The sequence below is a fragment of the Bos grunniens genome, chromosome 26, assembly GCF_055505025.1.
Source record: "Bos grunniens cultivar Pamir isolate PY7600 chromosome 26, Bosgru_T2T1.0, whole genome shotgun sequence".
In the NCBI taxonomy this organism is placed as follows: domain Eukaryota; kingdom Metazoa; phylum Chordata; class Mammalia; order Artiodactyla; family Bovidae; genus Bos; species Bos grunniens.
In genome coordinates, this window is record NC_141190.1 from 9,358,563 (window position 1) to 9,380,809 (window position 22,247).

The following is a 22,247-nucleotide window of genomic DNA, read 5'->3' on the forward strand; positions in this document are numbered from 1 at the left end:
AGTCGTGTCCGACTCTGTGACCCCATGCACTGCAGCACGCCAGGCCTCCCTGTCCATTACCAACTCCTGGAGTTCACTCAAACTTAGTACACATAGCTAAATAACTATGTGTGACAGCTGGGTAACAGGTCAGTCACCTGTGCAAGTATCTGCCCATAAAACATATATGAGCATATATGAAAATGCTAATTCAGTGAAAATGATGTTAAAAACCAGATTCACATTCCTCAGGCTTCCTTGACAGTTCAGTTGGTAAAGAATCTGCCTGCAATGCAGGAGACCCTGGTCCGATTCCTGGGTCAGGAAGATCCCCTGGAGAAGGAACAGGCTACCCACTGCAGTATTCTTGGGCTTCCCTTGTGATTTAGCTGGTAAAGAATCCACTCACAATGCGGGAGACCTGGGTTCAATCCCTGGATTGGGAAGATGCCCTGGAGAAGGGAGTGGCTACCCACTCCAGTATTCTGGCCTGGAAAATTCCATGGACTATATAGTCCATGGGGTCTCAGAGTCGGACACGACTGAGTGACTTTCACTTTTCACATTTCTTGGAGAAAATTTTTAAGTATTTCTCTCTTTTCTATGTTCATTGCATCACCCTCCATGTGTGCTAAGTCGCTTTAGTCATGTCCAACTCTCTGTGACCCCATGGACCATAGACCACCAGGCTCCTCTGTCCATGGAATTCTCCAGGCAAGAATACTGGAATGTGTTGCCATGATCTCCTCCAGGGGATCTTCCCGACCCAGAGATCGAACCCAGGTCTCTTAAGTCTCCATGTTGGCAGGCATATTCTTTACCACTAGCACCACCTGCTCCTATTAAGAAGAGACAAATTTAACAGCCTCGAATAAACAAATAGATAAGCATACCAACAAAGATAGATTAATCTGTTTAACTACATTCTAAACTTTATTACCCTGTATGTGGTTCTTTCCTTTGAGGCTTATTTTTTATTATTATCATAACCTAAGACTGAAGGTTGACTTGGCTTGCTTTGGAGAGCTCTTCAAAGCACACAGCACTATCCAGACAGTCTGTTTTCAAACCATCTTTGTTACCACGTGTGAACAAGTAGGATCTTTAAACACACAATTGCTTATATGATGTCATACTACATATTTTTTTAAAATGGAGTTAACCATAAGTTTGGAGAAGGAAATGGCAACCCACTCCAGTGTTCTTGCCTGGAGAGTCCCAGGGACGGGGGAGCCTAGTGGGCTGCCGTCTATGGGGTCGCACAGAGTCGGACACGACTGAAGCGACTTAGCAGTAGCAACCATTAGTTTACATAGATTGGTTCATCAAATGTACAAAATTAGCAAAAATAGCCAACATATTAATTTAAAACTGAGGATTTAGTTAAGTGAAAAGTGAAAGTGAAGTCACTCAGTCGTGTCCAACTCTTTGCGACCCCATGGGCTATAGGCTACCAGGCTTCTCCATCCATGGGATTTTATTTCCATAATACACTTTTTTTTTCCCCCCCAAAAAAAGCACAATCCTACAATGGAATTTTAAATTCACAGGGGTTTCTGTAAAGTCCACAGGGGCCAGAATCATATCTATCACCATTTTACACCTGACATACAATAGGCACTCTGCAAATATATTGTATGTTGGATAAATAAATGAATCCATAAAGACATTAAAGGACTTCCCTGGTGGTCCAATGGTTAAGAATCCATCTTCCAATGCAAGGGACATGGGTTTGATCCCTGGTGGGGGAAGTAAGATTCCCACATGCCGTGGGGCAACTAGGCCCTCGAGCCACAAATAGAGAAGCCCCTGTGCAACTAGAGAAAGTCCACTCACGAGCCTGCGTGCCACAGTGAAGACCAGTGCAGCCAACATAAAAAATAAATAAATGAATAAAGACTACTTTACACCTCTGCACGCATGCCAAGTCGCTTCAGTCATGTCTGACTCTTTGCAGCTCTATGGACTGTAGCCCACCAGGCTCCTCTTGTCCACAGGATTCTTTAGGCAAGAATACTGAAATGGGTTGCCATTTCCTTCTCCAGGGAATCCTCCTGATCTAGGGCTCGAACCTATGTATGTCTCTTCTGTCTCCCGCGTTGGCAGGCGGGTTTTTTACGGCTAGTGCCACCTGGGAAGCCTAGAGAGGTTATTATTACTATGTCCTTGCTTTGATAAAGTAAAGAGAAAGTGGCAAACTTTTATGCAAAGGGCCAGACGGTAAACATTCTAGCCATTGTGGGCCATATGGTCACTGGTGCAGATATTCCAATCTCTCTCACAACTGTTCAATTCTGCTGTTGTAACACAAAAACAGTCATAGAGGATATATTCACAAAGGAGCCTGACTGTGCTGGTTCAAATAAAACTTTATCTATAAAAACAGAATTTGGCTAGAAAATCATTCAGATCGCATGAGAACCACTTTCTTATAGTGAACACTCTATTCTAAAGGCTGGACATTGGTGGACTTGCTAAATTCAGCAGACATGTTTTGTTGGGTCAAAAACTGGGCAGGACATATATAATCATTCCTCACAGCTCCATCCCTCCTTCCTGAGCAACCCTGCTCCCTACTAATTTCCATCATGTTACAAGCCAGTCCCATGCAAGCCTCTGAGTTTACATCCTAAACTTTATAGCACAACTGGTTTCCAGGAATGTGGCCCATATCCGTAACTGTGAATCCATAACCACAAGATAGGCTCCTCAAGAGCAAGCCCATGACTTTCATCTCTTCGCGCTTCATCTAATACCAAATATCAGCACCCAATGAACTTTAAATATGACTGATTGCCTAGTGTTTGATATAGTCAAACTATAGTGTTTGATATAGTTTGATATAGTCTCCTAGGAGGGGCTGCAGAAAAAGTTCTAATCGCTGACAAAAGAATGGACAAGACACATGCCAATGGAGACCAAAGAGAAAAGGGACGTGGTGAGTCACAGGAAAAATGACAGGACTCATCACAGGACTGAAACACCAATCCTTTCCAGCTTGTTTCCAGCAGATACAAGGCTCAACCTTGTATCTGCTCCCAGGATTTCTCCTTCACATCACAGCAAAGCTGGGCAGAGGTTGGACAACTCAGGACATCTCAATCATGACCACAGTGAGGATAAAACCTTGGTTAAAGCTTCAGAGTGCCTTCCCCCAATCACCAGCAACTAACTGAAGGAATAAACTGCTGAATTCACAAATGGAACGCTCTCCAGCAATGAAAATGATCCATCTACAACTAAATGCAACAATACGCAGGCATCTCTGTAATGCATTGTTGACTGAAGAAGGTTGGACACAGAAGAATATAATCTGCGTTGTATAATCATGTTATCTCTCTCTTTCTCTCTCTCTTTCTCTCTCGCATGTGTGTGCGCACACACACACACAGAAACACACAAAGAAAAACAAGCAAAACTAATTTATGCTCTTAGAAGTCAAGAGAGTAATTCCCCACCGAGTAGGTCGTGTCCAGTATCGAGCGTCGAGAGGAGGCGTGAGGCGGCGGTAAAAATGCTTCTTGGTCTGCCTCCTGGTAACATAACTGAGCTTAGTTTGGAAGCTGCATTGAACTATACACTTACATCATGCATATTTTCTTACATATATGGTCTATTTCAATAAAAAGTTTAAAAAATAAAATAAAAACATTCCACCACTTGGAAGTGGTCCAGAGAGCCGTATGAAGGCCCCACACAGAGCCCCATAAGGCTCTTGCCTCATATAGAGCCCCAACCTTCCTTTTCATCATCTCAAAGCATAACCAGACAGTGAGAAAGCCAACTAGGTCATTCTGAGATATCTGTAATTCCAGGCTAAGCTCCTTCAAAATGTTAGTGCCCTTCAGAAACTTTACTGCTATCACTAACTTTCTGTTCTAAATGAGAAGTGAGAATATTAAAAAGGACTCCACCGCTCTAAGTGGCTCACTTAAATATACTTCTTTTAAAATAATGCTCTGAATAGTTAACTCCAGTTCATAAACTTCTATGAAGAAATGCTTCAATACTCAGGGACTACTTGAAGAAGATACCATAAATGAAACGTAACTGAGATTAGAATGTAGAATAGCCAACAGCCACCTTGCAAGAATTACATAGAATTGTAATGAACAGTTGTGTAACTGGCCTCGATATAACTGTAATCAGAACAGAACACACATCTCTAAGAATGCATGTAAAGTTTCAATGCAGGTAGTCAAATTACAGGGCTGGGAATCATTCTGACTCTTTCTAACGTTGATTTTACTATACTAACCTCAACTAGTACCTCAATGGCATTACCGACTCGATGGGCATGAGTTTGAGCAGGCTCTGGGAGTTGGTGATGGACAGGGAAGTCTGGCGTGCTGCAGTCCATGGGGTTGCAAAGAGTCGGAGACAACTGAGCGACTGAACTGAAACTCAACTAGACATCACTACTCATGTTCTTTTCATATTCTCCTGTAAGTTTCGGTTTAGAAAAATCAGTTAAGACCTTTGATCACATTAGATCACAGAGACTGGTCTACGTGTGAAGGCTGATTAGGAAGGAGGAAGAGCAGTAATCCGATCACCTGACCTAAGAACAAACATCAGCCACAGTGGGGCAGACCGGCACATTACCAGGAACAGAGAAAGTACAGGAATTCTCTGCTACACAGGGCACATGCAGAGTGCAAATTCCAATTCTTTATATTCAGATGTTTTTCATACCAAACAAATTCATATTACAGGTCTGTGTATTTAGCAAATCACTGCCTAAATGTAATCATACTTAACTAAATGATTCTGCCATAGAGTTTATGCATGTTCTAAAATGCCTCTCAGGAGAGAATATCCTTATTTTTAGGAACTGTATCCCCAAGAATCGAGGATAAAAACATCATGATCTCTTAAACTTACTTTCACATGTTTCAGCAGGAAAATGTGGAAAGCTGAACACACACACAATATGGCAAAATGCTAACAAATGTTAAATGTAGGTAGTGGACACACAGAAACTTGCTGCTCATCCTTTAACTCTTCAGTAAGTTTGAAAATTTTTGTAATAAAAAGACACATGGAAATCCTTACTCACCTTTCAAGTGGATGGCCCTCTTCTTTCCTCTAATCAAAAGCGAATGGATGAATATGCCCAGAGGCACACTTAGGGATGTTCATGCTGTCCTCACCCTGCAAGAAGAAGCAAAACAGCATGTTACCATCAATGATCTTTATTAAGTTAATGCTATTTCGGTTGACACAATGTTCTTAATCTGTGTCCAGCCTGTAGATTAAAATACTGTTGTAATTATGTTTTAGGCAAGGAGAAAAGTGAAAGCAGAAAAAATCGATCCCATCGCATATTGAATGCAGGGAACAACCACTGGCCTCACCCACTCAAGGAACTTCTGGAACAAAGGAATTCCTCAGTAAATTTCTTTTAATTCACATAAATTTCAGGGCAGTGATGTAGCCCAAACTCCACTGGAACAAAAACTGAGGCTTTATTAAGGACCTGAACTTGACTCTGACTTGGTATTCTGAGGCTACACTTGGAAGGCACTTACTTACCTCGCAGAACCACACGAGACCTGCTGCACCTCCAGGCAACGCCCCTCCCAGCAAAGGCATCCAGGGCCGGTCTATTACTACAGGCTACCACACACGCTCCCTCGACCACTGCGCTCCCTGGGCACAGTGACCCAGGGGCCTGCCGGTCACAGACCTGATGCCTCCACCACGCCTCACATTATCTGTTACATTTGATCTTGCCACAGCCCTGTGAGGCAAGGGGTGTTTACTGAATGCATTTTCCAGAGAAGGCACATAAGTGTCGGAGATGGTACACGGCATTCAACTAGAAAACACCAGACGTGAAACTGCTACTTGGACCTTCTGACCCCAAGCTCGGGGCTTATCTCACTATACAGGCTGTCCCCACCTTCCCCAGTCTACCCCTCAACACAGCAGCACCCTGAAAACCAACCTCAGTGCCAAATGACCAAACAACACAGCCACATGTCATTGTGGGGGGTGGGGGGTGGGGAAGAGGGAGTGGGATGGATGGAGGGTACACACACCCTAAGAGTATCTACTAATAATCATTCTTAATAGTATCATGAATATTGTACTCATGATTACCAATTACTATAATTACTATCAGTAATTATACTTCCCTTTGAAACACAATAACCTTTCATGTATTTTTGACATTTACATATATATATATATATATATATATATATATATATTTCATTTTTCTCCCTTCTTTTTCAAGACGGCACACTATTGGCCAAAGGAAGTAAAACAAGCCTCACATGGCACCCCAGGTAATTTTCACCTCTGCCACAACAATAGACAATTACCACTCGCTGTTGAGGATTTTTCCATTCATTTTTTATAAAAGGCAAAATATAGTAAAATACAACAGCACAGACACCGACTGTTCTGCCAATAAAGATGGAAGCAGTATCAAAACTACTGCTGGGGAGAAGGGAGTAGCCCTCCCTGACAGCCTCAAGTGGCCCTTCATCTGCTGGTCACCAAAATGCTGGAGGCAATACACAAAGGTTTAGAGGTCACGAGGTCTGCCATGTGACGGTGCTGGTGTACAAAAGTCAAGGACCCCCTCCCCTGGATTTCAGTCCTGCCTCCTCACTCACTAGCCTGATTAAAAACTGAGAGAACCTCCCCAAGCAGCCACCTCTCCTGTGGGTTGGAATACCTGTTCACAGGGATGTTGAGGCTCACAAAAAAGATAGGATGTGACTTAACACCCCACAGACAAGAGCACTTGGAGCCCAGGGATACTGACCAAGAAGAGCAACACTAAACCAAGGGAAAAAACATGATGTACCTTTGGAAGCAACAACTTTACTCACAGATTTGGGGGAAGGAAGGATAAGCACATGAATCTGTGATACTAACACTATTATGAAATACATACGCATCATGAAGTTAAATGCAATCGTTGCATAAATTTTTAAGCTAAAACACCTACCCTTACTTGCCTAGTTCATTTCTAGTTACACCCTGGCATGTGGAGGAAGGGAGTGAGGGCTGCAATCTCTCTCTTTCCTTAAAGATGGCCTTGGGAGAAAGTGTCAAGCTGGCGGGCATTTTAATATCACAGTACACCCAGAAAACTCCTAATGGTCTCTGTTTCAGAGTATTCTCTTCAAACTCAGGAGTCCCAGATCTCTGCCAGATCTAGGTACATGTGGGATGAAGTCTGCTGCTGCTGCTGCTGCTGCTGCTGCTGCTACTGCTAAGTCGCTTCAGTCGTGTCCGACTCTGTGCGACCCAGGCACAGAGACGGCAGCCCACCAGGCACCCCCGTCCCTGGGATTCTCCAGGCAAGAACACTGGAGTGGGTTGCCATTTCCTTCTCCAATGGGATGAAGTCTAGATACATACAATCCCATCTATACCACACATCCTGGTATGTTACGAAAGATCCTCTTTGCTCTGCTCTGCACCCTCCATTCTCTCCACCAGAGATAACCCACTAGCCTGAATTCTGACTTACTTCTTTGTTCCTCTTATGGTTTTATCACATCTGTATGTTCAATATATTGTTGTGTTCTGTCTGGTTTTAATTAAGTGTTTATACAAAGGAAACCAGGACTGTATTCAGACTCGTCTCTTGAGATTTTGATTTTGAAATTCATCCCTCCTGACTCATGTGACTGTAGCTGATTTTTCACCACCATATTGTTCTCACTGTGTGACTTTACCCACAATTTACCGCTCTGTTCTACTGCTGAGGATCATCTGGGGATTGTTCGGTTTTCGCTATTAAGAATAATGCTGCCATTTAGATTCTAGTGCTCGTCCCCTGGTGCACACAGCAAGAGTTTCTCCAGGGCGTATCCCTAGAAGAAGAAAGCAGGGCTTGGGATCACATACGTTCAGCTTCTCCGAAATGCCAGATCGTTTTCCAAAGTAGCTGCCACAATTGACTATTTAGCCACCCTTCCCGTCTCTCTCCAAATAAGAGGCTTGCTTGTTTTGCTAATCACCAGCAAAGCTTTCCACCAACAAAAGGGAAAGCTTTTCCTATTTGCAGCATCGCCGCTACAAATAAACAGTACTCCAAAGTAGTGACCCAGACAGCTGGAACATATTAGTCACAGGACAGACTTCGGAATAATGATGCAGACCCAGCCGGCACCACACACTGCCCATGGGTATCAGTCAAACAGGATTTCTAGAACTATGTTTAATTCAGAGGTTGTCTTCTTCCTGGTGGACTCACAGCTACGGTCCTCGCCTACTACTGTCAACTTGAAGGGGAAAAAAAATGAACTCGCATGCAATCCAGCCAAATTCAAGTTTGAATCTGGGGAGTCAAATCATTTCAAAGAAACAGTGTGTTGCTGTTGCTCTTTTTTAATACAGAGTTGCCTGTGTTTTTATATAGTCACCTAAAAACTCTTAGGTATTCTCTAGACAAAAAGACATTCTATTTAGGTTTAGTTATTTCAATGTCTTAGGTGGAGATAGTAATTTTGTGACAATTTAATCTGTATTTCCAGTAAAATCATAGTATCAAACATTTCTGTTACCATTAAATAGAAAAAATGAGAAATTCTTTCAATCTGGGCAGGAAGAAGAGAAGAAAGTGAAGTTACTCAGTCGTGTCCGACTCTGCGACCCCATGGACTGTAGCCCACCAGGCTCCTCGGTCCATGGGATTTTCCAGACATGAATACTGGAGTGGGTTGCCAGGACAGAAGAAAGGTTACTATAAATTTCAAGGAGGCTCTTATCATGTCACTGAAAGAAACAATGGTGTTAGTGACCAAAATGGGGTTGTTTCAACTCAACCTCTTGGCAGGTGTTGTCTCTTTACAATCACTTCTCCCTGTGAGGTAGCAACTACCGCTACACCCGTCTCACAGACGGCAGAAACCGAGGCATAGACAGCAATTAGGCTGTGCACAGCACACCGCTGATAAGTGGTAGAACAAGGATTTGAACCGGGTTTACCCCAGAATCCACGTTCTAACCACTACTCTCAGCAGCTTTTTCAGCCTCCTAAGACTAGCTAGAAGGCCCTGCCTGCCATGGTGACAATAGCTACCAGTTACAAAGCATCAGCAACGTGCCAAGCACTTGCTAAGTGCTCTGTTGTGTTATTTCTATCCCCACATCTCCACCGGCCCGTATTACTCCTATTTTACAGCTGAAGAAATCGATGCTCTAGGAGTTTACATAACCTGGCCAAAGACACACAGGCAACAAAGACCGTGGTTGAGACACCACTTGATCCTTGTCTCTGACTTAAAGTTCATATTCTTTCTACTGTGGACTTTCTGGACAAAATAAAAGCACCTGACCCCAGGGCTTGGGGGAGACAATTGTTGACCATGGGTCTTGGGAACAGCTCCCATGAAGGAAACAGATGCCACAGAGGGAGAAGATGTGCCAGTGTTCTTGGCACTCGGCAGGCAGCAGCTGTCATGGCTCCACGACAGGCACTGAGGCAGAGTGGTCTCCAGCAGGAGCAGTGAGCATGGTCAAAGATCCAGCGGTCACAGGGTGCAAGTCAAATGGCCACTGCACACAACGTTTCCATCTGTAAAATGGGGCTAACTTTTATTTCAAAGGGTTACTGTGAAGATTTGGGGGCTCCAAAAATCACTGCAGGTGGTGACTGCAGCCAGGAAATTAAAAGACTCTTGCTCCTTGGAAGAAAGGTTATGACCAACGTAGACAGCATATTAAAAAGCAGAGACATTACTTTGCCAACAAAGGTCTGTCTAGTCAAGGCTAGTCAAGGAAATCAGTCCTGAATATTCATTGGAAGGACTGATGTTGAAGCTGAAACTGCAGTACTTTGGCCACTTTGTAGTGAGTCACTACACAGAGCAACATATTTCTTAAAATCAAAAGGCTCATTCTTGTGTTGGTTCTAATATTTGATCCAGAGTGGAGGAGGAGACCTGCTAAGGGGCAATTTTCCAAAGGAAGGTAGCCAGCAAAGGGCAGAAACAGCCTCAGTACAGTATGAAGTGTTTGAAGAGAATAATAGAAGCAGCCACTGCCAATGTTTTCTCAATATATACCATGGACGACCTTCTACGTTCTTCTTTAAAACCTTTGCTCATGGGGACTTCCCTAGTGGTCTGTGGCTAAAACTCCCAATGCAGGGGGGCCTGCGTTCAATCCCTGGTCAGGAAACTATAACAGATCTCCCATACCACAGCTAGAGATCCCACCCACCACAGTGAAGATCGAGGATCCCACACGCTGCAGCTAAGACCCGGAGCAGCCAAAGAAAGAAAGAAAGAAAGAAATTTTTTTGACGTAATTTTTTTTTATAAAGTGGTTTTTCTTTTTCCTTTTTAAATGTTTACTCATTTCTTTAGGCTGCCCTGGGTCTTCACTGTGCAGGCTTTCCCTAGCTGTGCCAGGCGGGGGCTGCTCTCTGGTTGCAGCACACAGGCTTCTCGTTGCAGCCGCTTCTCTTGTTGTGAAGCAGGGGCTATAGAGCGCCAGCTCAGTAGCTGTGGCGCGAGGGCTTAGCTGCCCCGTGGCATGTGGGATCTTCCCAGACCAGGGATCAAACCAGTGTCTCCTTCATTGCAAGGCAGATTCTTGACCACTTGAGCTCCAGGGCAACCCTAAAAAAATAATCTAAAAAAAAAAAAAAAGAAAGAAAGAAAACCTTTGCTCAATATCCCTGAGAGAAAATACTGTGATATAGATCCCTATTAAACAGATAAGAAAAGTGACTCAGAGGTGAAATGACTTGCCCAAAGTCACTGAACTTGTCAGTGAGTATAATAATGGCTCATAGCATACATACAGTAGGCATTCAATAAATATCTGTTGAACATGGGCTCTTCAACATAAAAACAGAAGACAACCACTCACCTCACAAGGGTTTTATAAGCGTAAAATGAGATTACGTATACAAAGTTCCCAGCTCAGGCCTTGACCTTGGAGTGTACTGTGCGCCTGGGCAACAATGCTGACATAGAAAGTCAGGCACGATAACCGATGGAATAGGGATATGATACGATGTGGGTCAAACAGACATCATAAAGGACGAAAGATGCACAGATATACCTAACAGGCAAATCTGTACAGCAAATGCACGCATGAAAAGATGCTCAACATAATTCATCACGAAAGAAATGCAAATTAAAATCACAATATCATTACACATCTATCAAAATAGCTAAATTTTAAAATCTGGCAATATAAAATGCTGACAAAAACTCAGAGCAACTAGGATTCTCACACATTGCTGGTATGATGAGTGAACACCGAACTGTGGTATATCCATATTGTGGAATTCCACTTAACAATAAAAAGGGGCAGATTATTGATATACACAGCAACATGCATAAATCCCAAAGGCATTATGCTAAGTGAAAGGAGCAAGTCTCAAAGGGATAGACTACACAGTCCCACTTACATGACTTTCTGGAAAAGGCCAAATTAGGGTGGCAGAGAACAGATCAGTGTTGCCAGGGGGAGGAGGAAGGTCTAACTACAAAGAGGCGAGCAGCACCAGGGGGTGTGAGAGGTGCTGGGTTATTCTCTACTCCATTTATATGCATGTGTTAAAACTCACAGAACCACATGCTCCAAAAAAGAGAATTTCACTATTGGTAAACTTTTTTTCATTATTAAAGGATGAAATTGTTACAACAGAAATTCTTACCAATAAGAAAGAATTGGTAAGTCCTGGTGAATGGATACTTGACATTTGGTTTGTGGTGATGGAGGGGACACATGAAAGCCAAGTAGCTCTGAAGTTCCTTGCAGAGGGAACAGTGATGGTTCAGGAGACCATGAAGAGTCAACGTGTGAGGAGGGATCAACACAGAAGCTCTGAGGGCTTCTAGCCTTGCTCTCACCTTGGTTCTAGCCTGATTTCACTAACTGATGACTGTGAAATTACACAAGCCACATCTCCTCCCTGAGCCTTTTAATTCTAGCATGAGACAACAAGGCAAATGATCTTAAAGGTTCATTCCACCACAAACACTGCAAAGTCAGTTTGTTTTTAAGCTTCCGAGTCTGGGAAGTCAGCAGGAAAAATAAGTAAAAATACCCAGATACAGAAAAGTGGCTATGCACCCACACAGACACCATCAGGGGCCAAAACAATGAGAAAATCACAGATGAGTGTGGACGGCGGAGTGATGGTGGTAGAAGCAACCAATAGCAGGCGAGAGACCGCATAGCAGAAGAAGGAGAAGAGAGGTTGCATGCGGGTGGAATGTAGGGGGAGCTGGAACAACTCAGTGACCAAATGCTGAAAGAGTTGAGGAGAATGAGGAATGACAAGACAACCAAACTAGACAGATTTGTCAGAGATCAACAGAGTGAGTGTTCAACCCCCTGTCCCCCAACAAAGTAAAAGACCCCCACACAAGGCTCGCTGCTTGTCTGAATTTATCTTGTGTCCTAACTGTTCTACCCTTGCATTTTCGATCTCATTCTACCTTCATCTTTGCTGTCAGACGCCCAAAGCTTAATTTAAACATGTAGGTGTGGTTCCTCTGCAATAGCCCACTTCAGAGGCTGCAATTTTCAAAATTTAGATATTCCTAGAAATCGACAATGTGACTGTTGAATGCTAGCAAGCCATTTTCTTGTGCCGCATAAGTTTATGCAACGACTCCAGAATTTCAAAACAGGAAAATGAAAAAATCATTTTTAAAGGATTTAGTAGAATGTCAAGAGTACACCTTAAAAACGACTAAGATTTTATTGTTGTCACTTTATTGGCTTGTGAAGCAGGAAAATTGTTTGAATTCAATCATATTCCCAAACTGACCAAATGAAACGAGGCAACTTCTTCATTTCTGCCCAGAACAGGCCTCAGAACCCTACCTCTTCAGCCAATCTTCCTTTTTAATGATTGTAGGTGAAAAGAGAAGGCGATGGCACCCCACTCCAGTACTCTTGCCTGGAAAATCCCGTGGACGGAGGAGCCTGGTGAGCTGCAGTCCATGGGATCGCGAAGAGTTGGACACGACTAAGTGACTTCACTTTAACTTTTCATTTTCTTGCATTGGAGAAGGGAATGGCAACCCACTCCAGTGTTCTTGCCTGGAGAATCCCAGGGATGGGGAAGCCTGGTGGGCTGCCGTCTATGGGGTCGCACAGAGTCGGACACGACTGAAGCGACTTAGCAGCAGCAGCAGCAGGTGAAAACATCAATCTGATACAACCCAGTTCTACCAGTTATAAAAAAGGAGAAAGAGCAAATGACTTCAGCTCAAAATCTGGTCTCTTCCACCACTAGACTGAAGTTCGCTCAATCATATCCGACTCTGAGATCTCATGAGGCCCACCAGGCTTCTCTGCCCGTGGAATGCTCCAGGCAAGAATAGTGGAATGGGTAGCCGTTCCCTTCTCCAGGGCACCTTCCTGACCCAGCGATCAAACCTGGGTCTCCCACACTGCAGGCGGATTCTTTACCATTTGACCACTGGGGAAGCCCTTCCACCACTAACGACTCACTAACTTTGGGCACATTCTTCACTCCTTATCTCCCTCTCTGCATCTACAAAGAAGGGGTCGTCATCATTGCGTGCTCCATACAGTAATCAGGCTACAGCCCCTCGCACCGGATGAGATCATGTCTGCAGAGGCACTTAAGGAGAACACAAATAAAAAAACAAGCATGAGGTGTCATTACTGTCATCCTGTACGGGGTGGGGTGGGAGGGCAGGTGAGTGTATTTCACACACAGTCACATCCCAACTGCCTCTTTCAAGTCAACCATATGCTTCTCCCCCGTCACAGCTGGCTGTTGAGCAGATGCTGGAATGGATACAGGCAGAAAGGTGGGGAGGAAGAATGTTTCGGTTACCCAGCTTCAGTCCTCCTGGTTTGAGGAAGATAAAAAAGTAATTTCTTATCCATGTATATTTCACTAATCTTTTTTGAGAACCGTCAATGTGTCAGACACCAGGCTAGGTACAAAGAAGCATGAGTTTTTTTTGTTTTTTGTTTTTTAACAAAACAGGCTGTGCTCTCAAGCGTGTTCACTCTGGAAACAGCTAAGTAGCCCATCACAACCCAGTGTGCTTGGTGGCATAATGGAGGCAGGCGTAGGGGAAACCCCAGCCCGGACCACAGAGTGGGTTAGGAGGGTGGTGAGTCAAGTCTTGAAACATGAGAACAAATGAGATGAGTCAAGCAGGGGAAAGGCATTCTAAGTGGGCAGAAGGTGTGGAAGCAGGACCCATGCAGGAAGGGAAAGAGTACCTGAGAGGATGACAAGGGGCCATCAGTGGAGACTCACGCTCAGGCTTTCTCCTGATGGCACTGGGAAGCATGGACATATTTAAGCAGGACTCACATGGTGACCCTTGCAGCTGAGGAAAAGGACTGTGACAACATTTGGGAGAATGGAACGAAGGCAGGGCAGGAGGTGGAGCGCTGTACGTACAGAAATCCAGGCAAGCAGCAATGAGGCCTTGGGAATACAGATGAACACAAGAGATGGTAAGGAGGTGGAGGGACCTTGCTCTGGGGCTGGAGAGACGGGGGTAACAGGGCAGGAATTCTTGATGCCTCCCTGGTTCTGTCTTAACGACTTGGAAGAGGATGGTCTTCTCACAAGACCCTCGAGAAGTACAGCCATGGCGGGCACGGCGAGTTCACTTGTGCTGTGTCATTATACATGCCTTCACGTGTCTGAGGTCATCCTGTACATTTGTGACCAACCGAAAAGTCACACTCTTCAACATCTACCTGCCTACTGTGAATTCCCACAGGTAAGATGGAGTGTCTAGGCAAGATGGAAGGTCTGGGCAAGAACTCAGTTCAGTACTCTTACCTTCACTAGCCAAAATAGGAACGGCCCTCACATCGGACTTGACGCTCAGAGAGGTTACGTGGCTTACCTCAGGCCACACAGTTAGCAAAAGAGGGAACTTCACTTTAATCCTGGATCGTATGCTTCCAGAAAGTCAGTTTTTCACCTAGAATACTACACTGCCTCATTAAGGGCCTAGTCATATGACTCACATGTAGTAAGAGCCCAGGAGTCTTGTTCCGCGGCCACGTTACTCTTCTTTGCCACTGCCTTCCAATAACAGAGTCCAGGCCTGAACTACCTCCTTCCAGTCCCTGGAAACACTGTTCCCACTGCTGAGCTCAGGCTCAACTGTCCTGTCAGCCTACAGAGTCCAGGCCCATCCATGCTCATTAAAGTTCATTCCAACAGTTACTTCCGATAACCAGCTACTCTGTGGCTCTGCAAACGCAGGGAGAATGTACTGATTTCTATAGGAGCTATTTCTGAATTCATCTGTCCTATCTTACATCATGGCACTGAAATCCTCAAGGGTGGTCCTGATTTTACACATATTTGTATCACTGGCTAAACCCAGCATGATATTTCTCCTCCTCCTTGCTCTCCTACCAGTGTTACCTCTGGGAAGAAGAGAGGGCCAGGCCCTGGAGAAGGACGCACAGAGCTTATCTGGAGCCTGTCGCTCACCTAGCACTGTCTTAGGCACCAGACAGCAAGGTCTCTGAACTTATAGTCCAGTGGAGATAGGATATTTAAACTAATAATAATAATAACATATGTACACCAAAACACATCAAACAAACACCCAACAAAATTGAGGGTTCATTATATTATTCTGTTTTCTAGTTGTTCAAAATATTTTCATAATAAAAATATTTAAAATGAGGAAAAAATAAGTGAAAAGCCTCTACTCCCTGGGGAAGGAACTAGCTAGTCAGACTGATTCATTTACAAAGGTTCTATACAGAGAAAATCTTACTGTAACGTTTTTAACACCATATTTCACAGGCGGGGGAAAGAAGCAATCGGGGAAAGAAAGAAATGCACACACGTAGATGATATAAATTTAATCCAACAATAAAATGAGGTTCTCAAGTCACTCTAGACTTTCCTCATTTCTACCTCCATACCCTCAAAAATGGTAAATGATAAAAGAAAATAACAGAAAACTATAATCACTTTCTAGTACATTTTGGCCTCAGGAGAGGAAGTGCTATTATCAATCACTACCATTTACTCTACATCCTCGATGTGCTGGGCGTTTAGACACGACCCCATCGTGACTCTGTGAGATGAGCCTTATTGCCCCCATTTTACAGATGTGACAATTAAGATTCAAATAATTCAAGCCATTAGATCAACATCCTGCTGTCAGGGATGGCAGAGCAGGCACCCAAACCCATCTCTGCCAAGACTCAAAAGCCCTGATTTTACCTTCATTACACCGTGCTGTGTGCCTTCCAATAGTCGATACTCCCTTTCATTTTTTGTAAACATCTGGGCTCCACAAATGAGTGAATCTGATAAAGAAAATCTCCACCAGGCAGTTTAGTAAATTAAAAAAAAAAAAATCCAAGAAACTATAGTCTTCAAGTATACAGTGTCAGAAATAGTACCTCCAAATGTTAACTCAAAGTAATAAGCAAAATTGAGTGGTAAAGAACTCAACTGTACAATCCTCTACAGTCATAAAAGAAATACCGTGTAACTATTTTAAACAGCCATAACATCTGAAGGGATCTTAAAGATGCAACTGGCAACAAATCAATGAGAGGAAAAAAATGAATTCTTAAAGTCACTTTCTAATACTATCTATCTTTAAACATTTCTTACTGTGGACAGTGTACAAAACTCACCCTCTACATGTCAACAGAGGAATAAGACAAACCAGAGCCTTTGTGAGCAGGCTGAGATTTTATTATTTACTGAATTCTCAAAAATTAGGAAGAGCATTAAATTTGAAATACAGACCGCTGCTTATTCCAGTAGTAGTAGCATTAACAAGTCTGGAAATGAAATACAAATTAGAAAATGGAACGATCAAATTTAATCTATATATCAATAAATTTACTCCTAAAATAGAGACCTAGGTACAAACAGGTCTGCACTTTCTCCGCCACTTCTTCCCACACAGTCTGGGTATCAGGACCTAAACTACTCTGACCACATGTCCCAAACTATAAGGAACGAGAGCTCCTTCTACCAGGTGGACCCCAACCTCCTCCATCCCACCTCTGAGAAAGGGAAGTGGCCCCTTGCAGGAATCTGCATAGGCCAAGCTGCTGAGCAAGGAGACTTGAGGGTTGTACCTCAGGAAACATGCACACGTACATACAAATCAGGTAGAGGAAATAGGGAAGGAGTCAGAGAAGGAACAATTGGGAAGATCAGAGAACAGGAATACATGGAGTCCCCAAGAACCAAAGAAGGAAAAGGAAACGAGAGAAAGGAGCTCCCTGACAGTCAAGAAGGAAGATAAAGAAGCTTTTGCCTAGATACCCGACACACTGCCAGGTAAGTGAGCCACACTCAAAATGTTAATGATACAAAAAGACCCCAATTATCTTTTTTTCCTAAAGACACATCCCTAATTATATCTTGTATTTTGAATCAAAAAATTGATTCAGACAGTATTACAATTATTCTTTGAAGTAGAATATTTGACTGATGGTCAAAAGAGACCATCAGTCTCTTTTGCATATAAAAATTATACGACTGAGGATTAAACATGTATGTTATTTTGTTCCAGAGATCACCTATTAAAATCGAGGACCTTTTAAAATCTATTCCACAACTCTACAAACCTATACACATATGTGTCACTAAAAAGACCAGGAGAAATGACAACAATTAATTGAACAAAAAGAAAGAGCATGCAGTAAGGAAACAGACCTTTAGTATAAAACTATAATTCACAATGCTAGGACTTCGCCGGTGGCCCAGTGGCTAAGACTCTATACTCCCAATGCAGGCGACCTGGGTTTGATCGCTGGTCAGGGAACTAGATCCCACGAGGCACAGGTAAGAGTTCCCATGTCACGACTAAAAAAAAAAAAAAAAAAATCTTGAGTGCCACAAGTAAGGCCCAGTACAGCCAAAGAAATAAAACAAAATAAATATATATTTTTAATCCACAATGCTACCAGTAAACTCATGGACAGGGTTCAGATACATCCTTTGTCTTGAGAAAACATGAGCAGCTTAAGCAAACAGACTTGACTGGCCTCATTTAAACCGTGGTTAATTACAGTTAACTGTTATCTACCCTGCAAAGTACAAAACATTTCACTTCTTTTTCCACAAAACAGGAAACAAACCTCAATTTCCCACTTCTCCAGAAATTATCGCAGATGTCACTGAAGGATGACCAGACACCACTAAGCCAGGGGCCCACTGAATGGAGTCAGGGGAGAGTCTGCTGCCCTATATTCTCCAGCAGACCTCCCCTACCACACTGATTTGAAAAATATGTAAGTTTAAATTTAGAGGGCTTGTGGGATACACAGAGCCTGCAGCCCAGACCCTGAGCTCCCCTCCAGACAGAGAGACAGGCTCACTGAAGAGCAAACCCCTTACATAAACCCTATCTATATATCCAGAAAGGGTTCAAATGAGACTTTTAGCAGCTAAGACTGAGCTGAGGAAGCAGGGCTACTGCCAGATTTTTCCTTCTTGAGGTACTGACAGGCAAAGCTAGCAAGGCAAAAGGTATGAAAACATCAGGCTGTTTTCCAAGAACCCTGACAGGCCTCATTCAAGGCTGCTGCCAAGTCCGCTGACGAGACCGCTCACAACTCCTATGAAACTGCTCTCTTGACCTCAAGCAAACACTAAAGCTTTCAGCTGAACGCTGTTGAAAGTACTTGGGTGTTTTTCATGTCTGTGAGGTAGGCATTTCCTGGACCAAACTTGGACGTGGTAGCCCTCTAATAAAACTGATCACAAAATGGCACAGATTTTTCTTTTTTTAAAGTCTATTTAAAGATGATTCACTCCAAGAAATTCACAGCAGCAGCATTATTCACACTAAAAGGTAGAAACAACGTCCCAGAAGCAATCCCAGCGTCCACCAACAAACAGAAAAGTACGGTGTCTACATACAATAGAATATTATTAAGCCTTAAAAAGAAAGTAAATTCTCATATATGCTATAGTATGGGTGAATCCTGAAAACATGCTACATGAAATAAGCCATATATAAGGACAAATACTGTATTATTTCATTTATATGAGGTACCTAGAATAGTCAAATTCATAGAGCAAGTAGAATAGCCAGAGGATAGAGGGGGGAGGGAATGGAACGTTATTATTTAATGGGCACAAAGTTTCAGCTTGGGATGATGGAAACATTCTGAAGACAGATGGTAGTATTGGTTGTATGTAAGTGTGAATATCCTTAATGCCACTGAATTGTACACTCAAAAATGGTTAAAATGGTAAATTTTAAGTTATGTATATTTTACCATAATTAGAATAATAAATAAAAGATGTTTGTACTTTCTAAAAGCAAACTATAGATTTGCTTAGTCACATCTTAGAAATATATTTTAGACCTATACAAATACAATACATATACATATATTTCTGTTTGAGGATCCAATGCAATTGTCTCCAGTAACCATTCTTGGCTGAAGTCCCATCTTTGATTTTAACATAGAAGGCCAAAGAGCAGAAGGCTTTCTTCAAATGTCATTCCTAGCATTCGTGAGCAGACATGTGATCAGTGACTGCTTCACCACTCAGGTTACACATCAGCATGGCAGTATCAGCAACATGAACAAGGCACAGCCTTCAGACAGTTCCTGTTAACATCCAAAGACTCATTTCCAAATGCTGGGGAGCATTCCAGAAGCATACCTCAGAAGAAAACACTCCTCCACCCAAAGGCAAACCATGTGACGCCCAAGGGATTCTGTCATGTACTTACACAAGATGTTCAAAGACGGGATGGGAAGGCTGGTTATTACATATTTGAAAAGGCTGTTTGCATAAAAGGAAATTCTAACACTGCACTTTGCAGATAACAGCATTGACACAGGACACTTACTAACAATATCAAAAAGCCCGCTTGCTGACAACCCAGGGTTGCTTGTAGGCAAAGTAGTCGATTGTTGGGAACTGAGCTGCCTTGAAGGAGCAAACATTTCTCACATATTACCTCCGTAAAGATTCTTTTGTCATTCTTCCCCAGGGGAGATGCTGAAATTGGTGTGCAGGTAGTGAAAGCTGAGATGCAGATGGAGATTTGGAAAACAGCTTTGTTATCTTAAAAGCCAATTACACTGCCCCACTGCCACACTTCCAGAGCCCAGGCTTAGGGACGCGCTATTCTCTCAGCTGGCTGTGGGAAGCGGCAATCACAGGCCAAAATATCAAAGGAAAATGTGTATAAGATTTTATTTCTGCTTCTGAGATCATCTAGACATATTCTCCTCTGCATACCACACTAAGCCAGGGTGAGGGATAACTTCAAAGGAAACTGTAATATCACCAAGGAAATCTTTATGTCCAGGAGTTAAAGAGGAAATGCCAGTCATTGCTCAAAAGTTCAGTAAGCTGGATACAAACTACCCCTTACAGCATCTTAGATGGACAGCTAGCCAAAATAATAAAAAACAATTCAAAAACCAAACCAAATAAATAAAATAAATGAATAAAAGCCTTGCTCCTACCTCCTCCACCTCAGCTGAAAGTCAACACCTACCCAGGTTCAAAAATGTTCACAACACTGATCATACATGCTGAAAAATGAAGTTCTTGTGGCCTGATGTCAAACTCTGTTATAATTTTTCATATTAGCATTGTTAATAACATTTATAAAATTTCAGATTTATATTCCATATCTCAGAAGTCAATTTTAGAAACAGTGATATTTAGATTTTAACATTTCCATCCTTGGGCATTTGGTGAAAATGTTTATTCAATGTGCACATCTAGTATTTACAGAAAAAACAGAAGGGAAACACATCCAAACAACAGTATTAATAGTTATCTCTGGGTAGTGGGATTATGAAGGATATTCTTTCTGCTTATATATTTTCTAAATGAAAGAGGAGCAAAAGGAGTCAGAGAGAAAGGGAAGGAACAGGCTAAGATGGGGAGAGGAGGAGGAGGAGGAGAAGGTGAAAAAGTTTTTCTAAAAAGAGAAGCCAAACTTAGGTTAAAAGGCAAATAAGTGCTGAGCAGCCTTGAACAGCCAGCACAGGCTGCCCCCTGCCTCCAGCAGTTACCTTCACATGGACTCTGACAGTAGCTGTGACCCTAGTACTCTTGCCTGGAAAATCCCATGGACGGAGGAGCCTGGTGGGCTGCAGTCCACGGGGTCACTAAGAGTCGGACAGGACTGAGCAACTTCACTTTCGCTTTCACTTCCATGCATTGGAGAAGGAAATGGCAACCCACCCCAGCGTTCTTGCCTGGAGAATCCCAGGGACAGGAAGCCTGATGGGCTGCCGTCTATGGGGTCGCACAGAGTTGGACACGAGTGAAGCGACTTAGCAGCAGCAGCAGCAGCAGCAGGGATCCTGCCCTCAAAGCCACCCTTCCCAGGGATTGCCTTCCTGAACATTTTAGCCCAAACTGTTAAGAGTCCCTGTGACCACATTTTCGTCACACAGGCCCCACCTCACTCTGACTCAGGCCCTGGCTTGCTGTCGTCTATGGTGTTTGCCACCATGTGGAGGAACGCTTCATTCTTAGAAATCATCTAGTTTCAATCCCTTCCTGGAGCCTGGCGAAGCCTGGACTGGACCCTATGCGTCCTGACTCCCTGCTGGGCATCTTATCCACTCACGTGCGTGGTCGTCAGGCCCATCTCGACTGCTCTGTCTGGAGAGGGACCCCTGACAGCAGAGACCCACATACCTTCCTGTGTGGATCCCAGGAGCTGGCCTGCTCGCACACGGTAGAAGCTCCCAGGGTTTGGCCAAGAATGCAGCCCTTTCACATGCTCACCAAATGACAGTCTGACTGGGTCTCAATACTGGGACAGGCAGCCACACTACCAGATTCAGTGATTCAATTCCTCTTCCTCAAGAAATCTGCTGCCCGTTTGTCTTTGAAGGAATCTAGCTTTCTTGAAGCTTTGTGGGGCCACCAATTTGAAATGCAGGCTGGTGTTGGGCACAGACCTGCTTGGAAGAGCTGTCCCTGGGTGACTGGGAGCAGCCACACTGCTGCCTCGTCGAAAAGATGCCCATCTGGGCGTCAGGATGCACGGATTCCAGTCCAGGCTTCGCCAGGCTCCAAGAAGGGATTGAAATTATTTGATTTCTAAGAATGAAGCACTCCTCCACGTAGTGGCAAAAACACCACAGATGACAGCAAGTCAGGGGACCAAGTCAGAATGAGGTGGGGCCCACGAGAGGAGACAGTGAACAAGAGGCGATTCCAGGTGACTGCTGACTGCGCTTGTGACAACTCGAGCCCTGAGAACAGAAGCCAGAAGGGAGAGCAGGAATGTGCCCCATTCCCCGTATGACGGTGGCTTCACCACCCTCTCACCCGCAGAGCC

At 43.6% G+C, this 22,247-nt stretch overlaps 1 protein-coding gene across 44 annotated transcripts in view; it reads right to left on the reverse strand.

Moving 5' to 3' along the window:
• The window catches only part of SGMS1 (sphingomyelin synthase 1), a 323,569-nt gene that overhangs the window by 283,309 nt on the left and 18,013 nt on the right, over positions 1-22,247 (reverse strand). For 43 of the 44 annotated variants that reach the window (XM_086379227.1, XM_086379202.1, XM_086379212.1 and 40 more), the window contains exon 2: positions 5,039-5,133. The gene's annotated coding sequence lies outside the window, so the exon portion shown is untranslated. Of the gene's footprint in view, positions 1-5,038; positions 5,134-17,626; positions 17,777-22,247 lie in introns of all 44 variants that reach the window. The other variant, XM_086379189.1, reaches the window with a different exon arrangement.